General features: G+C 45.4%; 1 protein-coding gene across 1 annotated transcript in view; it reads right to left on the bottom strand.

Moving 5' to 3' along the window:
- PRKCH (protein kinase C eta) overlaps positions 1-16,813 on the bottom strand; it is a 108,131-nt gene that overhangs the window by 26,468 nt on the left and 64,850 nt on the right. The gene's annotated exons all lie outside the window — the stretch shown is intronic.

Here is a 16,813-nt window from a genome sequence, read left to right on the forward strand (position 1 = left end):
TCGCCTTTACCATATGCACGGCAGCTAATGATAACTTCCACAGGCAGCTTTACAAGGGCAGAAAGACATTCTTGTGAAACGGGGCAGCAGAGAGCTGGGGCCATTACTGCTGAAACACAGACGCGCTGGAGATTGCTACATAATCCCAAAGATGGTGCAACCCTTAAGTATTTATATGTCCACATGTGTGCGTACCTTTTTTTTATACACATATATGTGCATATATATTATTATTTGCAGCACTTTTATGTGTGGTATTCTTGTCAGGAAAGAGGAGTTACACTCGAGGTGTTTCCCAGAATCCCAAAGTTAAATGTCTCATTTACTGTGGGAAGGAGAGAGGTGGATACAAAAAGGCTTCGAGTCCTCGGTATGCACACCACATACACCTCTCCGGATGAGCTGCCAGGCTGAGTGCCGAGTCCTGTGATAGACTCCTTGGTCCCACTGGGCAGCAACACCGGAATTTGTTGGCCCAGAAAACATCATTTGCTGAGTTGCTCCCAACAGAGCTTCTATTTTATCCCTGCCAAAAAAAGAGGGAAAGAGAAAAAAAAAAAAAAAACAAATCCAAAACACAACACTTCTTTCTGTGAGTCCCTCTGTCTGAAGTCTTCAGAGGAGGCATATAACAGACTTGAGACCTCAATGCATGAACAAGGCTAAGAGGTGGACTTATGACGGATGGTGCCACGAAAGACTAAAAAGCATATGCCTGTTATGTCACCTTGACAAAAATAGAGCAGTGCTGACTCAAAAGCCTGATACAGAAATTAAAATAAAACCAGGCCTATGTCTGCAGTACAACGTGGTCCCAGTGATTCCAGACGGATGGAAGAGTTACCCAAGGAGATCAACGCCAGCTACCCACAGCCCACCTCAGAGCTGCTCTGAGGCCCCGTCCCTGTAGGATCAGTACAGGCTCACACTGCTCAAGAGGCTCCTCTCTCCAGCAGCACAGTGAGATATCCTCATGTCACCACTCCCACCGCTAATCCTGCCCTATGGGAATTAGCCAGTAGTTCAAACCCAAGTGACTCTGCGCTCACCGCTAATCTCACAGCTGCTCATGAAGTCTTCCCTCCCTATGCTCAGTCTTAGGGAACACATTTCACTCCAGCAAACACCAAAAGGGAAAAAAAAAAAAAAGAGGCACTATCCATCATGATTTTATGTGCAGACTGCCTCTAGCAACAGCCTGGGCAGCAAACAAACCTGTATGGGCATTTGTAATGCCAACAGCACTTAGTGGGGAAGAAGGCACTCCCACACTGAACCTGTATGTCTTGTCAGACTTCTTCATATTTGTAGAACATGGCTAAGGTTCATTTTGCTCTGACCCTTATCCTGAATCTTGGGAAATCAGCAGAAGATGTCCTATCATGTTCAGTCAATTTTGGATTAAGTCCTTAGGAAAAACAACAACAACAACAACCTTCCTAAGGCTCTGAATTACAGATCCAGATTTACGAAGCTAAGGCTATAGGCACTAATCTCCTTTCCGTAATGGAATGAACAATGCTGAAGACAAGAGTGTTCTGTATTTTTAGAGGGGATTTCTTAAAAGCACTTTGCTTTGTCCTGTAGATTTCCACTGTCAAATTTATTATTAACTTTGGAAGGGGCATTACTGGGACAGAATGGACAGTTTGCAAAATCTCACCATTCCGCACACAGAATTTTCCTGTACACAATGAAAAAGCAGTCTCAGTGCTAGTGACACACTGTGGGCATAGAGCACACAGATGTCCCAGCCCTGCACAGTAGGGAGAACTGCCTGGCCCCAGCAGAACAGATTTTAAGTATGCTTCCAAGGAGATGCTGTCTTGAGATGTTTATGGTCATTGCTCATAGCACCAACTCTTTTTTCCAAGGCTCCAGTGAATCTGTGGGAAAACAAAGTGCTCTCCTCACTGCTCTGATCTCTCTGCTTCTTGCCACAACAATCACTCAAACAGCAACAGTGAAATCAGATGGAAGAAGTATTTAAAAGAGTGTGGTGAATGGGTCATTATTCCAAGATTTAGTTTCTCATTTCATGTGGTTTACTGTTGCTGTTCTCTCGTTACAGGGAATTCAATCCAGGCTGCATGAAGCCCACATACCCTGGATAAGCATGGCAGAGCCAGGTAAACTCCTGGCTGGGCATGCCAAGCTCCCTGCAATTCCACTGCCACCTCTGGGGACTCCTCTCAGCTTTGCATCACGATGACAGGGATGAGATGCATCTCACGTGAGTACCATGCTGGCCGCAAACAAAAGCCACCCATGAACAACTGTCCCTGCTTCACATCAGGTAGTTAGCCTATGAGCCTCTTTGGTCAGAACTCCCTCTTCAGCTAGCACAGGGAGGGGGGTGCTTTCCCAAGGCAGTTCAACCCCTCTAAAATTTGATTTATCAGCTGGCAAGACCAACTAAGCTTCCAATGTAGCTGCCTTAGCTTTCTGCTTGATGGCAAGCATAGCAGAAGTAACTTAGAGCAGCAGGTGATGCTCAGCTGACATGGTTAGCATGCCCAGAAAGCTGCCAACTCCCCACTCCTGTAATGTAGGAAATGAATCAGAAAATGAAAAATAAGCTCCATCCCAGGGCCCCTTTCATCATAATATACAGGGTATCGACCCCATGGAGCAGACTGGGAAGTTTATGTGCAGGAGGCACAAAAGGGCACTTTCAGGATAGGAACGGGAACAATGACTAACTTCAGTGTGCAGCAAGCTCTAAATATGATGGAAATTTGGAGATGTTGCCCATGTGTCTTCCAGTCAGCTGAAAGCTGATTCAGAGTCAGTTCATGCTGTGACTCCATGTGCTCGCTCTTCTCTTCAGGACCAGGACACCTCAATTACTGGAAGGTATCTGGTGACTGGTCTTAACTCATCCTTTTCAGGCCAATACCAGATTTCAGGAATCACACGTTTTACTATTTTAGCTAGGGAAGATCTGAAACTCTCAGGTTCCTCTTTACAAGAGCCTTTACTAAGTTCTTAAGGTTTTTTTTATTATAAATCCCTTTCTACAGGAATTAGATACTACAAATCTTCACTGACATTACTTCTAATCTAAGAAGACAAGAAACAACAGGGAAAACAAATCTTTGCTTACAGTTGTGATGATGTCATACCAAATCAAAACTCAAAATTAAACATACTGCATCTGAACAGGACAGAATTGCACAACAGTACACATTTTCTATTACAATACCAAAGTTAGCCAACCTGAGGGCAAGATGTTTTTCAAAGAACCTTTTGTCTGTCCTTGCTAAAGGTACAAACACCCAGGTGACATCTAAAGTGCTTTGTTTTATAGCTCACATCCCCATCAAAGTTTAGCACATTTCACCTACAACTGTATATTTTTATTTTGTGGCAGGAAAGCAGTTCTTAATGTTATTGACAATTCCAGTGGGTTCTGCCATCAAGTACTCCAGACCCACCTGCACAAGGAAGTACAGCTACTCTTAGATCAGTCTATTGTTTTCAGATACTTTCCCCATCAATAAATAATTGCTTGAGGACTAATGGAAGACCACAGAAGCTCAAGGGAAGTAAGACTCACTACTGACATAAGAAAAAGGAACAAAAAGCAAATTATTTTAACTTTCACATGCCAAAATGCATCATCCACAAAAGATATATTAAAACTTACAAATTTCTGAAATTCTTCTAGATAGGCGATGCAGACAAGGAGCAACAGAAGACCTATATCCTCCCTGCACTTTGGGAACACTATATACATATGTGGTTTATCTGACCCCTACTTATGTTCTCAAGCAGACCTTACAGTGTTTTACTTTACAGATGGTTTGCAAATCTCTTTATGATTTTGCATGCAAACTGACTTCACAGTGGAGCTGTGAGAGCAGAGAGGTGTGGGGGTGCTGGTGTTGCAGCATCCTTTGGGCTAGACCACAAAAGGAAAATATCCACACCATTATATGGAGACCACTTTCACATCAAGGTTACATCCATTTGCATTGGGAACCAACTTTCACAAGGCTACTTTCACTTTTCACCCCACATCATCCCTGTGGTGATTTGGGAAGCATCATTGTGATAACGAATGCAAACCCAGCTTCCCTCCTCTTCTTCTGTACTATTTGCATTTCCCCACCCACGCCTGCCTCCACAGCCAGCCCTGCTATGGAGCTCTTGGCCCTTGGGATCTGGTGCTCTGCCCGCCGACCAAGAGCTTGCGGTCCCTCCTGGCGCCAGCATCATGGCTGGAATGGCTTAAAACAGAAAACGCCCAACAAAAAGAAAACCCTTATCAACAGCTTTCATTCCCCCACAGCAACCAAAGCATGATCCCATAGCAGCTCTGCCCAGACACGAGTGGGAGCAGCTGACATGCAATACGATGTTTGGATGCAGCAGGCGCTGCCCCAGAGCTAATCCCTGCTTCGGGGATCAGGCAGAAACGCTTCCTGCTGTGCACCCATAGATGAGGCCGTGCAGCAAATTTATTCAGAGAGCACTTCTTTCTGTCTCGAGGGGACGTGCCCCACAGCCCCACAACTCTGGTGCCCACACTGCTTTCATACCAGAGACGCCAGAGCTCTGACACTAATGAAGCGTTACTCAGACGCGCGGCGGCTGCTGGTTTTACCAGCAGAGCTCCTTTGTCCTCAATTGCCCTGGGCAGCTGGAGCTTTTTCTAGCATCTGATGAGCAAGCCTGTGGCTTTTACTTCATGTGCAGAAATGAAATAGCATGAGGATCTGGGCTCTGCTTTTTCCTGAATCTCTAAAGGAATGTGCTCATGTTTAGCTGCTAAGCTACCAGCAGAGTTGCTTTTGTAAGCTAAGGATAAGTGCTCTTGCTCTTGTCCAGCAGCATGGCTCTACTTTCCTGCTAATACTACTTTTCCTACTACTTCCCTGTCCCATCGTTGACTTTGGGGTGCTGGGCAAGTAATGGTGCAGTGACAGAGGGGCAGCCAGTGCCTCTCCATAGCTACACCCAACCTCAGCCCTGCACATGGGCACAAGCACAGCCCTCATTCAAGCAGAGGACACCTTTCCACGTTACTTGTGTTGCAAGCAATTACAGGAACACAGACACTGCCCAGATCACCCTGACCAAGCTGCGCTGAGGCTCGTGGTGTTGAATTCCAATGCATTTACTTGTACTGCACAGTCCCTGCTCTGCAGCGCTGTCCCATCACACAGGGTGAGCCATTCCTAGGATCAAGTACCATTGAGATGAGCAAGGCTGGAAAAATCTCCCCCCTCCACCACACGAGTGCTATATGGACTTGTCATTGGTATAAACCACCGATTACTTCACAATTTTCCAGCACCCGCAATCCACATCATCAGTCGGCGAGTGGGTTGGGCTACATACGCGTGCAAACTGCATAAGTATTAACCCTGCAGTGGGCTGAGAGGAAAAGCAACCGGCACAGAGGGCTCTCAGAGCAGCCAGACTGTGACTCACAAGGAGGGTGCACAAATGCAAGGCTTTCCGAGAGGCAGACAGAGAGGTGAGGGATTTCTCTAGAGATTCATCCTAACAGACAGACAGACGTAAGGAAACACGGCTCACCTTTCCCATAACTGAGGCAGATCGAGTGACTGCCCTGCCCAGGGAATTTGCTATTGTCCAGCTTATTGTTTTCTGCCTGGCTAAAAAGGGGATAGTAGGAGACTAATTGCTTCACTAGAGGGGGAAAAAAAAAAGCAGTCTGGAGTGACCAAATTATTTTGTGGACTGTTGTTGTTTGGGTTTGTTTCCATCCTGGCTTAACAAACACTAATGACTTCAGTTGTACTTGTTTGGGGGAGGAAAGCTATTAGGGTGAGAACATGGGCTGCACAGACATCTTCTGCTCAGCACCCCCCAGCTGGCCTCTACAGCCACGCTGGCAACAGCGCATTGCAGCCGTCTGTCTGTCCATCCCAGACATCAGAATGAGGACAGCAAAGAGAAACATCACACTTTCCTTTCTCATCTGTCTGACTTCAGCAGCTCCAATACTTTAGGGTGTTAGTTGCACTCAGCAACCTCTCCAGAAAAAGTGCTGGATGAGGAAAAGGAAGGAAAGTTTCCCCAAAGAGTGCATGTTGCAGAGTAAGGCACTAGAACCCAAAGCCTGCAAAATAAAGTTTGGTTGTTTGGGTTTTCTTTGTTTACAGAAGCGACAGTGAAACTTCTGAGACTACATCTGGTGTCCAGAGTGATAGAATGAATCCTAAAGCCAAGGCACACAATTAACGTCTTCCTTACATAACAGCACCTGGGATGCCGCCACTCTCTTGGCCAAGACTGCGAGTGGCCAAAAAAAGCCCAGAAGTGAGAAATGCCTGTGCTATACCAGTAGCTACATAAATCCTCACTAATTCAGTGCAGGCTTCAGGGAATTGGGGACCAGGAGCCTACAGGAATTCTGAGCTCACATCTATAAGCCAAGTCTGCTGGGAGACAACCATCTTCTAACTGGAGGAATGCCACCAGGCACAGAACAGATCGAGCCATCCCAGGTCACATTAGAAACATCACCAGGGAAGAGGAGGAGAAACTCAGCAAGAGTTTTAGTTGTAAGAAAGTGAAGAGAAAGCAGGGAAAGCTCTCTGCCAGTTAAATAATAACTTCAATTAACCTGTCCTAGACACGACAGAACATGGAGATACCTGATTCAGGTTGGATATTAGGAAAAATTCTTCTCAGAGCGATGAGGCCCTGGCACAGGCTGACCAATGCATTAAACTGGGCAGGTTCCAAGACAGCTCTCTATTATTTTTTTATCACATTTTTAATTTTTATTTTTGGTCTAGTTAATCACCAATGTGAGCCACAGGTGAGCTGAGAGGTTTCACTAGATAAAGAAACACAGCAGAGACCTTCTGCTCATTAATCAGACATGCCTACTCAAACTGCAGATCTTTCGTGACCTCAGAGGCCCAAAAGCCAGCCTCACTTCACTCTGACTGCTTTCCAACAGGAAGGTTAGTACTGCCTTCCTGAGAGCAGACAAGAAAGCAAGTTTCAAGCAGCTCCTTCACAGATTAAAGCATCTATTTGGCAGATACAGTGCTTAATGGCTTATTTGGGCAGTTTTTAGGGATACCGAGTTCAGAGAGGAGATGAGTTCAGTTAGGAGTTACACTAATCATCAAAACCCCAGCTGGCTGCCATCAGTCAGCCATCACAACGCTTCCATTAAGTCTGCAGCTCAAGGCACAAGGACTTTGGGCCCTCCACAGGCAGCAGGGCAACATGTAGAAGGAAGGAGTGCTGGGCCACACTATATAAAGCTATCCACTGCTGGCTCCATTTGCACAATCAATTAGTTCCTCAAACAAATCATGGCACTCAGCCCCTGTTCCACTTTGCCTGCAATGAATATGGGTACAGAGGCTGTTTCCTCTTCTCCAGTGTTTGTGGACAAACCTCATCACTGAAAGTGGGAACAGCCAGAGCTGGATTCACTGTTTTGCCATGTCCCAAGCAGCACAAAGGAGACGGAAAGCTGCAGCCCTCCTGCGGCTTCAGTCCTGGCCCTGATGAATCCCTGTGGAGCAGAGCCAGCAGGACCTGCTCCTGCTCTGTGCCCGGGTCGCTGGGGCAGAGCTCTGACCTCGCAGTGGGTGGGCTGTCTCCTTGGGAGTGTGGCCAGCTGGCAGAACCACAGCAGCTCCTTGCCTTCCTCATCGATGTCAGGGCCGGGCAGAGAGACAAGAAGGAGAAGCCCACTGCCAAGATCTTTGCTCCTTTTGCAGAGCAGAGGCTGAATGCAGAGATTCCGGCTGTAGCGTCGCTGCTTGGGCACCAAGTTTTGAAACGGTGATATAAGAAATACTGAAACAGCAAGCTTCAGCTAAGAACAGTTATAAAGCAAGAGGAAAGTTTAAGAGAAACACTGGCAATGACAAAAGCTAAATTATACTGACGAGATCGAAATCTCCGAAACACAGATAAGCATACAAGAATCCCTGCGATGCTGGCAAACTGAAATACAAAGCACAGTAATTAAGTTTCAGGCACAAGTGAACGAGGATACAGGACCTCGCTTGGCGCTTGTTACTTTTTCATGCTCAGGTAAATGTCAAAAGGAATGTAACCAGATCCAGAGAAGGGAGGAGAAAACCCAAAGCCTGCTTGCTAAATGCCATGCACCAGCTCAGCCTCTAACACGTGTCCCGCACAGCCTGCATGCTGCAATGTGCTGCAGCTGCACGGTGCCAGCACTTGCAGCTTTATTTGAATGATGATAAAGTTGGAAGGGACAGCTTCCTACTGCCCCTTCTGCCACACAGATCTGACAGTTCCCTGTGCTGGCTTGTGCAGCTAACACAGCTGCGCCCAGTCTCCCACTCATCCCCTCCTCCAGCCTCCTTCCACAATAAATGAAGCTGTGACCCACTTCAGCAAGGCACCACAACACTGCTGCTCACCCCAACATGGCACAGAGCCCGGACACTTTGCAGCACCACATCTTTCCTTGCCATGTGGTGGATCAGATGTGAACATTCACATTCTGATTGTGGCACCGAGGGGCATGGCTTAGTGTGCCATGATGGTGATGGGTAGGTGGTTGGACTGGTTGATCTTAGAGGTCTTCTCCAATCTTAATGATTCTATGCACGAGCTTTGCTCCAGTATGCCTGGACTGGAGAATTCGCTAGCAAACAGCCTCTCCCAGCTGGAAGTAATCTTCCTGATACAGGAACATTTCAAACACTTCTTTACTCTCTCTGCTTTTGAGAGATTTGTGAATGCTGCTCGACCTGTTAATAATAAATCATGTTTCTGAAACATTAACTGATGCAGAAGAAATCAGTTCAGAGCATGGTGCACCTCTGCAGTTTTGAACACATCACACCTTGTATACAGGTGAGACTTGAAGACCTGCTGCTGTTCCCATTATTATTCAGCTGGAATATCTCCACTACCTCTAGAGGAATAATAATCAGGTAATACAATTCTGAGACTAAATTGTGCCTTTAGGCACTGCCTGATAAATGGGAGGATCTCGATGCCATTAACAGCAAAAGTGTTATGACTCAGAGGCCAAATGATGAGTAATGCTTTCCCCTTTCTTCACAGGAACAGGCTTTGCAATTTGTACCCTGTGCTGTGCCAGCAGCCAGCTACAACCCCAACAGCCAGCTTGGCTGGCACATAGAGGGCAGGAGCAGAGCTGTGCCTGATGGCCTGCCTGGGGCAACACGGACATAAAGTGTGCTCCTTACCCCATGGTATAGCCAGGCTGCCAATTCAGCCTGACAACCAGCAGTGACAGTGCCCACTGCTTCTTCCTCAGGTGGTTAGCAAAGCTTAGGCTATGGCCAACAGCTGCAAGGTGCTGGATAAATGCGGTGAAGGAATCAGAGCTGCTTAACACATGGAATTTCCAGCTTGCAGAATCACTTCACATTTGAAAATTTGCATTATTTGCTGGAAGAGAAGTAAAAGTTTTAGGATTTTCTTCTCTGGAAAGTTTTACTGTAAAACAGACAGTAATTACTGTAGCATTAACAAATAATACTATTATTATTACTAGTTTATTTAAGTAAATATCATGGGCAGCTAATGACTTTCAATCTTTGGTGCTTTGGTTGCTCCTCTGGCATCAAAAGCTGCTGGGTGACTTTAAAAAATCCTTCTGTTTGCATAAGAACAGTGCATCTACATGCATAAACAACAGTATCTAGCCACTGGGATTACTGACCAAGGAAATATCAGCAGCTCCGCATCCCTGGAGCCATTCAAGGCCAGGCTGGATGTGGCTCTGGGCAGCCTGGTCTGGTGCTTGGTGACCCTGCACATAGCAGGGGGGTTGAAACTAGATGATCATTGTTGTCCTTTTCAACCCAGGCCATTCTATGATTTTGATACCATTCCGGAACAAGTCAAATTCTCCCTGGAATGCCAGGGCAGTTGCTGCAGGCCAACTATGTCAGCAGAGCTGATTTCTCATTGTCACTCTCACATCTCTAGCAGCTTCACTCACCACAATGTGTCGTATTGCAAGAAATCTTCCATTTCAGCAAGCCAGAGGGAGCAGATCCAACAGCATTTTGTTGGCATAATCTTTGTTTTAAAGACATTGTAGAAAACATTCATTAAAGTTGACAGGGACCTTTTCCTCAGCTATAAATATCAACCTCCCTAATGCTAACTCATGGGGCATATTCTCTGACATTAATGCTGAAAGCTCCTTCAATTCAGTGTTATTTCCAGAATGCAGGTGGATCCAAAGACCAACCAAACGACTGGATTAATGCTGGGATGCTGGGAAATTACTAACTGGAGTGTTGTAGATATCAGGGATAGTTAACAATCAGATGAGCATTTCTTGGTAAAGAGGAAGCATTAACCTTTAAGGGTAGTTTTTAAAAGTAAATCTTAACATGATTTCTTAAAATTATTTTTGTTTTCGCTCATTCTACTTTTCACGCCCTTCACTCCTTTAAACAGAAATGGAGAGGGCATGAAAATTGGTATTTGTAGATAAGACTATTTCTTATTTTCAGAAATTTTAATCCACATATTTCCAGGTGCTCTGGGACCTAAAAACTTGACTCTAATTCTGGGCTGCTTCTTTTGAGAACTTGGCTGTAATAATTATGTGTAGCAAATTCATAAATAGTATGCTTTCTAATTGTTAAATGTCTTCATAAAAACACAGTAGTCCCTAAAAACACCAGAAAACAATTAACATTTAATTGCTTATCCCTGCCACACACGAGCAATAGCGCTTATTTTCACTAAACTGATACCAGGACTACCAAGCAGCACAAAGCTCTCATTTCAAGCACTGTGCAATGAGAATCCATGTCTCACTGTGCAGCACACAAGCCAATACATGCAAAAGCAAAGCTACACCAAAGAAGAACAAGAGTAAAAGTACCAGGGACGTACATTTAGGTGAAGGTTATCCAGCCCTGCGGCAGCTGGATGAGCCAGACAAACTCTTGAGGCCCCTTCGAGCTCTGTATTTAATGATTTGTACAAGCTCACTGTGTGCAGAGTTTGCAGGTTTCAAATCAATCCCTTTAAATAAGCATAAAGAAAAAGTAGACACCAGCAGAGCCAAAAACTTCTGCAGGCTATTCATTAGCCCTTAGTCATGTGGAAAGTTGCATTAAAGTTCACAGACTATACACAGTGGAATCAATGGGGCACAGAGATCTGATCTGTGGGTCTCAAAGCAGGACTGCTCTCTGTAAGCACAACTGTAAATCAGGACCATGCTGTCTTCACACTGACTGATTCAAAGTGACATGGAGCTGTGAGAGGCTGTGTTTTATCTCTGCACTTTCCATCTGATCAAGTGCAGACAAACAACACTTCCAACAGCACAGGCAGGAGCCCAGCTTGCAAGTGTGCCACAACCACAGTTTGGTGAAAAATTGTGTAGAAGAGATACAACCCATAAGCACACATAACTGTACACAAGCTGCAGACTGTCACACAAGATAGCTGCAGCCATTACCATGCTCCTCACCCTGACAGACCCTCCCCACCCTTCATATTTCCTGAATGAAGCACTTCTAAGTATTCCACATGAAGTTCTCCCTCCTGCACTAAGTAGCTGCTGCAGGAACCAGGCTGCTGGTATGCCATTCTCTGCCAACTTGCAGCTTATAGCTGATTTGCTTCACTTGTTCACCATAAAATCAGTTTACACCACATTCTTTCTGCTGCTCTCCTAACAAAGCAGATCCTTTTCTTCTTTTTCTCTCCCTCTTTTTTTTTTTTCTTTTGTCCTGCTTACACATATCTGCTGCAGGCTTCTCAGTCCCAATTCAGGAAAGCACCAGCTGAGGTCTCAAAGCAGCAGGGATCAATCACATCCCTCACCTGAACTTCGCCACACCAGAGAGGGCAGGCATTGAGCACAGCAAAGCCTACCTACAGGTGCATCACATGTAGCAGGCTCACACGAGAGCTTTCAGAACAGCTGCCCAGCTTAGTAATAGCTCATGAAACAAAAGATTCACCTGTATTTGCTAAGAAAACAAAGTCATGCATAGCACCTAAGCAAGGCAGCAGTAACCAACCCCCAGCCAGCCTCCCACCAGGCAGTTTGCCTTGCATGGCAGTGGTATCAGCAGCAGACCCAGCCCACCTGCCCATTCACATCCCTGGGGAGAACATTTCAACTTCAGGGGAAACCAGATCCGACTCCAGACGTGAAAAGGAGCAACGTGAGATGAGAATAAACAAAATCACCAGTTGCAAAATAAAGAAACAGAGAGAACAGGAGAGATCCTATGTCTACGATGTCTTGACCCATGGAAAAAGCAAACAGCACGCTAATAAGAGCTGCTCTGTTAACAGTGGCTCTGTGTAATTAGGAAAGGCATTCAGCTCCTGTTTTCAACATGCAATTTTTAATTGATTTCATTGAAAGAAACTTTAGTGTTGTTTCAGTTAATAAAAGTCTTTCCAGCAATACTGTTCTCCTTAAAAGGCTTATGTAAACCTCTCTCCAAATGCCACAAGCTTACTGTTTGAATTGGCTGGGAATTAACCTGTTGCAAAAAACCACACTGCCTATAAAAGTCACCAGTCATGAGACAGAGCTGCAGACCTGACCGGCCTCCTACACGAAGGAAGGTGATGATTTCAGAGAGCTGGCTGGCACCCAGCAACCCTTCCAGATCTCAGAGGAAAAGCTTTTCCCTGTCCTAAGGAGCCTCAGACACATGAAGGTGATGCTGTCAGATAACAGACAAAAAAGTAAATGCTTGCCATTAATGAGCCTCTCATATTTTCCCCAAGAGCTAGTGTTCAGCCCCGAGGCAAGACCATGTGCTCATTTGGATAATTGCATAATTATCGTTCGCCTTCAAAAAGGACCACGCATGCTATTAAGCACAGTCAAGTCACAGGACCTACGTAACACTGCTGCCCTTATCTCAGTACTGGTGGCACAGCAGAGCACAGGGACTTGGTGCCTACCATCCCATACTCAGATGTGAGACATAGCACAAGCAGATCCATGTACCTCTTCATGGGCCAGCCACAAAAAAAATCAGGCAGTCACAATGGCATTGGAGTGGGATAACCAGCACAAGCCCTCAGAATATAAAAAGGGTTTTTATCTGTGCAACAAGCAGGCCTTTTCCAAGCTTTCCAGCCCTGAGCTTTTCTGGCTTTTCATCACCTGGCTTGTCTACTCCCTTAGTGATATACTGCTGCTGTGCAGTGTTGAGATGAGCTGGGCCACACAGTCCCATACCCTGCCCTGGCAAAACCAGCCCTGATGTGCAGACACTGCTTCTGGTTCCAGAAAACTACTAGCCCGAGGCTAGTTCAGGTACGTCACCATGTACTGCATCCTGTATCACCTCCACAGGTAGCAGAGACATTCTGAAAAGCAGCTGTTTTATCACCCCTTCATCCTGTCAGCCAGATACAGCTGTAGAGGCAGAGAAAGTAAAAAAATCAAGACCGTGTCACCAGGTTGGTTTGATGGCTTCATGTTGATGCAAAAAGGCTGTTATCTTTCTGAAATCTAAAATGTCTGCAGGATGCCCCTAACCCTTTCCCCCTCAAGACAACCCGGTTTAAGAAACCAGTTGCATTTCCCTTCAATATGCAGGCATGATGCCTTCATTGAGGGTCACCTCGTGGGCAAGTGAACATAGCCACAAGCAAAGCTTATGCCACTGTATGAATGGTTTGAGGGCAGAAGGGCAGATCAGACATTCTCACATAAACACTACCTGGAAGGAAAAGCTCTGCATTTAAAACAAACCCTTATAATTACTTACTATCTCTTTGTTTTTAAAAGACTGTAATTGGACAAGCTCACCTGCACTATGTAAGCCACTGTGCAGTCTCACACTGCTTGGACTGAATGCTGTTTTGTTTTGTTCCCGGCATGCACAGAAGCCACAGCATTCCCACAGCTGGGAACTGCACACAATCTTCACATAAAAATCACAAACAAACCTACCAACCTGCAATAGGGCCCGGCATGCTGTTTTCCTTTAGAAGTGTCATTAAAGCAGTGCAAGAAGTGTGCCCTGTGAGCAAACGTTTTATCTATGATAACTTTCATTACTGCCTAACCTTTTCCTGGCAACACTGAGCATGAGCTGATCCTAAGCATGTCCTTGTCCCACCCCTCTGTGCCTCGGGGTGTGCAATATGTTATGATTTGATATGTTGAAAAGCTCGTTTTCATGGCTGCGTTTGTTCCAGCTTTGTTCCTTGCATGATAGGATACAGGACCACGTTATACTTGTCAACATTGTGTTTCCAGGAAGCAACTATAAATAGGCACAGCTGAGATGATAGCTAAACCTCTGCTTAGGGCAAGCCAGGCATGTTTCCTTAGTAAGGCCAGAAAGCCACCTCTCCTTTGCCATGCTGCAAATGAGAAGGAAAAAAGAGTATCTGTGAAACTAAAAGCTCACTTAAAGAAAAATCACACACCAACATGCACACATACATTTACAGCACTTCTATTTTGGCCAGAGCTTAGTAACAAAAAGCAAACTTTAAACAAAGTGAGAAGCAGCCACTGAAAATTTCAGTTACATCATGAAAGTCATCCTATGAGAACATCTTCCCAGCACCAGGCTGACTTTGACCTTAAAAAGTCACATCTAACCAACACTGTCTGCCTTAGGAACTCTGCTCTCATGGACTCACAGCAGCAAAGCAGAAATACTGCACTACAGCTATTTCAAATCATGCACATGTGGACAGAAAAGAACTCAGCAAACACAGAGCCAAAGTGACAGATTTCGGCTGCTTATCAATGAACTTTCAGGGCTCACTCCCAAAACCCTCTGGCATTTCAAAGCAGAGAAAACCCAGCTTTTGGCAGGACGTGTTGCAAAAGCTTGATGGTCCTGTACAGTCACAGTGTTAGTAAATGCAGGCTGTCTCTTGAATTGCTTAATCTTGAAGGGAGTGGGGAAATACTGTATTGTTTTATTGATGGTTAGCCCAGAAGGAAAACATATGACACAGTGTATTCTGGGCCAGTGACTCTTACTCCACTGACCCTGGGAATCCAAAAGAAGAGGCTCATTGAACAGCTTCTGGCAAAACACCTTCTGGTCAGGTTTTTCTAGTCTCTTTCCCCACTCCTCTCAGATTCCTAACAAGCACTCAGATTCCAAAAAAAAAATTTTAAAAATCATCAAACCCTCTCAGAGAAACACAATGATTCTCTTCCAAGTATTTCCTTCCCATCTGCAGACTCCCTTCTGGAGCCAATCTCACACACCTCTGCAAAGCCCAGGTTTGTGACCCAACATCAGCAATCACAACTATGACCAGCAGCTCTCTCCCTTTATACCTTCCAGAAAGGAGTCTCCCTGGCTAATTAAAAAGTCCTCCCCCCTCCTCCCCCATCCACCCCATGCAGCTGAAGCTACCTGACTCCATGGCTCAACCAGTTTCACAAGATCAAAGCCCGTGCAGTTGTTCAAGCAGCTTTTCAATTACTCCTCCCATTTCTATCATGACTTACAGGACCACTTGAAGAGTGCCAAAACCCAGAGGGATCGATTACTTCTGCCCTGTGACAGGCAGTGAGCTGGGGTACAGGACAAGCTGGAAGCACAGTGGCATTACATTACACGCACACACAGTTTTGCTGCTGAATGATTGACAAGAACTATTGGATGTCACTATTTTAGGGATAATGTCATTTGCCTAATTATCTGGCAGCATCTCTCTTCAGCAGCTGGCATTATTCACAAGGGAAGAATTAGACTGAAATCCAGCTGTAGAATAAGCAGATTTGCTATTCCACGCAGACAATCACCATGTTTTAGAAGCTCAGTATGTATGGTATATATCACTGGTAATTTTCATACTCCCAGGCCCTGGAGAATATTAAGATGATATTCCTTCTCTATTTTACTGTGCCATATGTATCACATGATCTCATACTTCAAAATAATTTAATATTCTCTGTCTTCATCTGACCATCTGTTTTTTATGGAGCTCAAACCAGGAGGAGAAAGAGAATTTGCCTTACTTGATTTATCCTATAATCTCACCATAGCAAAGCGCCTTCTGCACAACCCTTTGGGCCAGTTCAGCTCTCAGCTATTCAGATTTTAATGCATCAAAACTTGGTTTGTTCTGACATAACAGAACACACTGCTAAACACAAAACAGCATCACCTGAATAAACTGTGCAAAACCCAAAACCAAACAGCACTTGGCCCAACCCACAGTCTTGAAAGGGTACTGACAGAGACTGACTTGCATTGGAATTGGTCCCATATGTGGGTCACAGCTGTACAGCTTTAACCAATCCCTCACTCTTCTGGCATGCCACAAGTAGAATTGAGCAAGGCCACAACAGACCATACCCAAATACACGTTTTGCTGATGGAACCCAGGTAACAGTATCCAAATGAAACTGACTCTTCCTCCTTTCCAATGCTATGAGCAAGAAGATGCCAGAGGTTATGCAAAGCGTGTCAGAAACACCTCTCCCTGAAACTAGACTGTCTCAGTACTGACATCTCCTTGCTACAGCATCCTATGCCACCCCAGAACAGCTCTCTCAGGGGATGCTGATTGTATGGTCATCCGGGTCAGGGAGGCCACAGAGCAGACTGGCTGTCTGATCCAAGCTGCCTGCCCCATGCCTTGATGCTTGTGCTGATAATAGAGCACTTTTGCAATAGGGAAAGGAAAAAAAAATAACCAAACTGCCCTCTAGGGTCCTGGGGGGGGGGGAGGACAGAACAAGAGATGCATGTACGTATGGGAAACGGCTTCCTGAGAACAGCCTTGAGACCTGGGAGCGGAGGCTGACTCAGGGAGGCAATGCTGCTCTGACTCTAATGCAGATGCAAAAATGTCAGACAGATACAGGCAGGAA

This window comes from Phasianus colchicus, chromosome 5 (genome assembly GCF_987193195.1).
Source record: "Phasianus colchicus chromosome 5, bPhaCol1.hap1.1, whole genome shotgun sequence".
NCBI lineage: Eukaryota > Metazoa > Chordata > Aves > Galliformes > Phasianidae > Phasianus > Phasianus colchicus.